The sequence below is a fragment of the Phaethon lepturus genome, unplaced genomic scaffold, assembly GCF_000687285.1.
Source record: "Phaethon lepturus isolate BGI_N335 unplaced genomic scaffold, ASM68728v1 scaffold6906, whole genome shotgun sequence".
NCBI classification, from domain to species: domain Eukaryota; kingdom Metazoa; phylum Chordata; class Aves; order Phaethontiformes; family Phaethontidae; genus Phaethon; species Phaethon lepturus.
This window is the reverse complement of record NW_010548320.1, coordinates 170,916-177,127: the sequence shown is the minus strand read 5'-3', so window position 1 is coordinate 177,127 and position 6,212 is coordinate 170,916.

Below are 6,212 nucleotides of genomic sequence, written 5' to 3'. Positions count from 1 at the left end.
GGGAGGTGGTGGCTGCGCGCGAAGTGACGAGATTCAATACTAATAAAGCCGAGATGGGTACCCGGGTGACGCAGTGTTGGCTGGCGAGGCGCCATCGTTCGGAGTCTTCGTCGTATCTGCGCGACCCCGGAGCTGACTGTGTGGGCGCTCAGGCGTGCCCTGAGGGAGCGGTAGGTCAGAAGGGCGAAGCCTGAGGTGAAACCGCGAGAGTTCGTCCTGAAGCGCGTGGCCTTGTGGGGACACGGCGGGGCAAGGCTGGAGGAAGGCGGGGGCAAAAGGGGCAGCGGCAGTCTGAGGAGGCCAAGTACACCTGAGCCCATCTCAAGACACGTTGGCCTCTGCGGTGTCTAAGGCACAAGCTCCAATTAAGCCTATCCCATAGCTGAGGCGAACATGGCTCTTCTCCTCCAGGCATGCCCGAGCTCTGAATGTTTTTAGGAGGTGTGTAGGAACTGCCTCCCAGTCACCCATTTGTCCAGGCCGCTGGAAGTTGTCACATGCACCGAGAAAAGGCTGTACTCGCTTCACGAGCTCTTCACCGTCCTGCTTACTTAATGTACATGTTTAAGAGACCCGGTCTGTGTGGCAGACATTTATCAAGGCAATGCTGCAGCATTTGTCTTCATTAGTGGCACAGAATCTCTCGGCCATTGCCTGCCAATACCCAGAGCATGAGGGAGAAGAGACTGATGAGGAAACAGGGCAACATACAGGAAAGGATTCAGCCCAAACACTGGTCATTCATCACGGATGGGAGTACAATTGCTGACAAGGCATTTTTTCTGGAATTCCCTCATTCACTCAACACCGAATCTGATTTTCAGAAATAGAGTTTAGGAATAAATTCCAGAACCAGGATAGAGAGTAATGGAGAGTTCAAGACTTGCAGTATCAATGTGCTTTCCACTCAAAGCATTGTTTATGCTGTAGCAGGGCCAGACTGTTACTGCTGAACAATAAAATTTGAATTAAACAAGGGTTAAGAAATTGTTACATCTGAAAGTATGTATCAGAGGCATTTACTACAGAGAAAAAGTTGTTGCCTGAAAAATAGATTGTATCTTAAAAGTATGGTAATCCTAAATGAAGTTTTCAAATACTTAATTCTTGTGGTATTTTCTACTTTACTTACTTTCACAATCTCATTTTCCTAGGGGGGGAAACCTGCAAAAAATTTATGGAAAGGAATGCAATTACCAATTCTGGAATATGAACAGACTTTCCTCAAAACACTTTGGGATATTTAAGGTTCTCTAGCCATATTTTAAAATCAGTTATAAGTTTTAGGTTCTTAAATGCCTTTAAAAATCTAGTAGTTGGTTCTGTATGAAACAAAACATGGGCTTACATTTTTTTCCACATACTTTTTTTTATTCAGATAAATTTAAGATACATTTTTATCTAGCTTACGGAGACTTTTGAGTGTATTGCTTCTTACTATCTGGAAGGACTTTTACTCTATATAGTATGTAAGTTTATCTATTTGTCTTCCATAGGGTAGAAAATACCACCAAAGACATCAGAAGTTCAGTGTTGTAATATAACAGGAAGGTGGATTTGTTACATTCTTAAAAAGAATTATTCACAGAATAGAATGACAATGACAGAAAAAAATTTGTGCTTGAAAACTGAATAAAGTAAAATCCTTTCCCAGTTTACTATGTACTAGCTGTAGCACAGATTATGATTTGCTCTGTATTAATTTAAATTTTCCCTGTAGAAAGAATAAACGTAAGTTTTACAACTCCCCTGTGTATTAAACCAGCACTGATCTTAGTCTTAAGTACTGCAGCATAAGCTTATATGTGCTATCCACACAGGGAGAAACATATGCAGATATGAACAATGCTTGATTTATTTAGAGATAAGCCTATATACATATCTAGACTGGTTACCAACATACGTTACCTACTGTTGTTTGGATATTTGGCTTCAATCACTGAAATATTTTTAGCTGTTTTATGCTCAATTGCACTCAGATGGCATAACAAACATTGATTTCTGCTTGTACAGATAACATTAACTCTTTTATATTTCAATTTTTTTTTTTTCTCTTCTGCCAGTAGCATCCAAGAAATTCATTCTCATGAGCTGTGTTTGGCCTGTAAGCTAAGAAGGAGGAAGTGAGGTGGAAGACACCACCACAGGTACTCTGTTTAAAAGAACGTCTTTTTCAATTTATGTCTGCATGCACTGGAGTGAAAGCGATTTCAGTTCTGCCCTGAAGAGGTGGTTCAAATTTGTTGCACAGGGACATAAGCTTTGCTCAACTCTTCACAGGACAGTCCTCTTCCCAATATGAATATATTCAGGCCACTTGTACATGATGGAAGAGTTACAGTAAATAATCATCACCATCATGGTCTTTTTATAATGGAAATATGAAATTTAACCATCCATAGCTCAGCACACATAACTTAAGATTGTTTTTCAGGTGCTAAATTAATCAAATTAATCCTTTCAACTTCCATAATGATAGAAAGCTGTGATCTGTGTCTGGAATTTCTGTAGGCTGCTTAAGTTCCATATGAAACTATCTTTGTATTGATGAGCTACTTATTTCGTGATGTGATTGTTTTATATATAAGGCAGCAGGAAGAGTACACATTTCTCACTTGAGGTGCTTCACTCCTGTATTCCTCAAATGCTTCTTGCCATCACATAAAGGCACTTACACAAGAGCTCCAAGTACCCAGCACCACTGAAAAACAGTCCCATGCTACACTTCTGTACAAACCGAGGTTTCTTACCAGCTACAACAAAAAAAAAATCTTTGATTTTCCAATTTAAGGAAGGGAAAACACAGCTCCACTAAGTGGCAGCACTAGGCATCATTAATGCCAGCTTTGTTGAATTATTTTTATATTTGTGAGAGATTTAATATAAAATGCTGCTCATGTGGCAATAATATGTATGCTTCTTTTTTGCTCATAGTGTTTGATTTCATAATTTCCAGGACAGATGAATAAACTTGTGCTCAGAGAATCTAAGAGCAACCTTTCCAAATACTTTCACATGTTCATATTTTGCAGAAATTTCCATTTGAATATAAGTTTTACATATATTGTAATAACATTAATTTACGAGTTGGAAAACACATCATATGGGTCCCCATGCATTCTTTTGGATGCTCCTCTGATCATTTTCACAGCCTCTCTGCAGTGCCAGTGCATTCCCAAAGACCGATTCTTCTTTCACAAATTAGGTAGACTACATTTTACAAAAGCCAGGGTGTGTCACTACTTATTTTATGTCTGCGTCCAGAGTGTAAAGATGTTTCGGTTTGTACATTAGGAGGACTGAAGATGTAGTTGAAGCACAATTATGATGTTCAAAAGCCATGTTATGTGCTTTACATACTGTAGTAGTAGAGGTTAAACTCCAAGGTCCCAGTTCCATTAATCAATGCACAAACAACTAAAGCTGTTAACTTACATGCCAAAAGCAGGGAAGTTTATATTGAATTGCCAAAGATGCCAAAGCTGTCAGTAAATGTATCCTCACACATTGTAAGTATAATCTTACATAGTAATCTGTATTACTAATTTCAGTCATTCTTAAAAAGTCAGCGATTGGATTTAATACTAAGACATACGTAAGAGGTACTGAAGTCACATCACAGCTTGTAACAAAGTTCCTAAGGAGATTCCAGTGCTGCCCCAGCTGCATTCCTGAAAAGCAGTTATCTAAATACGATGACTCCACCTGGCATGCTGGTTAGGTACCTATACTGCTTTGCCTACAAACTGAAGCATATTAAGTACTGAAAACAGAAAAACAGGAGTATGTTGAATTTATTTTTGTGGGTGGTTTTGATTCTGGAAAAAACAGCATTAGGAAATCACACCCAACAATAGTTCTTCAACTGCTGTCTGTGGTCCATTCTGAAACCAACTGAACAGATTTTCAGTGTCACACCACAGAGTATTTACAGCTTTTTTTATTTTATGACTGATTAATTTTGTAACTGGGAAAGAAAATAACCCAAACCCATCTTTTATTTTCATACTGAAAAATTTAAAAGGGGAAGGTATGTCCCTAAAGTGTGTTACTCTTCACAGAAGGAAGGGCAAGTGACCTTAGTATTACTATTGTTTATCATTGACACAGAAAACTTTTCCATGCAGCACCACTATCTTCTTATACTGTAGGAGGTAATTATATGAATCCTATGGGCCAGCAATTCATGAAAAAACATCACTAATTGCAGTCTTTGTGTTCTTCAGTGACTTCTGTTCTGTTCAACCTCAAAGAGCTGTAACATAGCACTGTGGGGATGAGCTTCATTTACACAAGAGTTAAAACAATATAAATGTGCTTTACACCAAAGCTTAACACAAGTAAGAATCAGGGCTTGTGTTTCAGACAGAATAATATACCTGTTTTTTTTTCTTCAAAACTTAATTCCAAGAGGGTAGGAACTAAACAAAGCAAGCCACACACTCTTCATTTTGATATATCCGAGAAAGGTATTTTCAGGCAAAACTGATTTTGAAGGTTACCAGAATTAAATTAAAAAATAATAAAACAGTGTGGCTTTGCAGCTCAAGGAGGATTTATGATTAGAGGAATCACGGCAGATTCTTTGTGGCTTTGTTCTCCATTGTTCTCCAGAAATGACAGCTATTGTCCAGTCTGGCCTCTTATACAAGAATGAACATCAGGCCACAAGTGGATTTATTGTCCATTCTAGCAAAAAACTATGACTTTGCTACCACAGGGTATGAAGGGTTTATTATTGATTTGTAATATCATATAGGATTATGGTGTTTTGTTAGCATGCCAAGACAGACATCTGATGGACATATGGAGGCTTCAGGCGGACTGCCACTATGCTTCAATGGAAATTCAGTAACGTGTATCATGGATACATCATACATGGTTCTGGTACAAGGCATGTTTCAGCCACATAAATGGATCACTGCTGCAGGAACTGACACCTCTGATGTACCCTAATGATCAGCAGCTCATCTGACTGCTTTTTAGTAAATATTGATTTTTTCCTTCCTTCATATGTGAAATATTCAGAGAAACGTAGCTCTGAGAAATATACCCTCTCCCCTCCAACTTCCTCCTCACACATGCACACAAGCAAGTTTTGAATAAAGGCTGCGCTGTGAGACCCGGATTTCTTCAGCACGTGCACGGGTGGGTGCTACTCTTGCCGCCAGCAGTGTCCCTGCCACAGGAGAGACAGGGTTGGACTTGGGCTTGTGGACCCGTGCTCCTCCACACCTGACAAAATGCAGTGCTGGCCGGAGAAGGTCTCTTAAGGGTTGTCACAGTTTCACATCTGCTACTGATTTGTCTTGTGCAAGATACGTTTACCATTTCTGTTGGAGTGTCTTCCACAGGTCTATATTTTTCCTTATAAAAACTGCTCCTCATATTTAAGTTTTCTCATCCTTCATATTATACCATGATCTCTCATGAGGTGCCATTTATGTAAGAAAACAGGTATGGTTAGCAAGGTGTCTGCTGACTGTGTATCTGAGGCGTGCTAATCTATCCTGGAATGTGCTAATGAAACATGCCCGAGATATTACAGTGACGAGCAGAAGAGCAATGGGTGTGACATACTGAGAATGCCAGAGCATCTTGCTATTTATTTGCTGTCAACACTTACTGCAGACCCAGCATATGCTATTAAGAAATCATCTTTGCACTTGCATTTCATACCTATAATGCAGTAATTATTACCTAGAAGCAAGGTGTGCCTAAGTAGTATATACATCTCTTTTGTCCCTCTGTCCAGACATTTTCTATAGTGAGGAGTAAGCTCAGATGCTTTCAAGGCAGAGCTGGTCTTAGAGTAGTCGAGGAGAGCATGGGGGCTTTGGTTATGCATCCCTAGGTGGAGAGCCTCAAGTTTTAGACATGTACCCTGAAAAACTGAACAAAAGCAGTGGAAAGGCCTGATTACAATCGTCAATCAAAAAGGATAAGATCCTGGAAGAGCAATTCCTTAAATCAGTGGACTTTCACTAGTGCTAGTTTCCACCCACTCCAGTAAAACACACCTGCTACAACAGATTAAGCTGTACAAGTTATTTGTAATAGACAGTCCACACAATGCCATAACAAAGTGATTTTATTGACATTCCTCTATAGTGATATGGTTGAATAGAAAGCACAGCCTGAGTATCATGTGACATTTTTCTGTCAATATAAGCAAAATCAGTCCAGCAACAAGGACCTTTCCTGCCATTGAC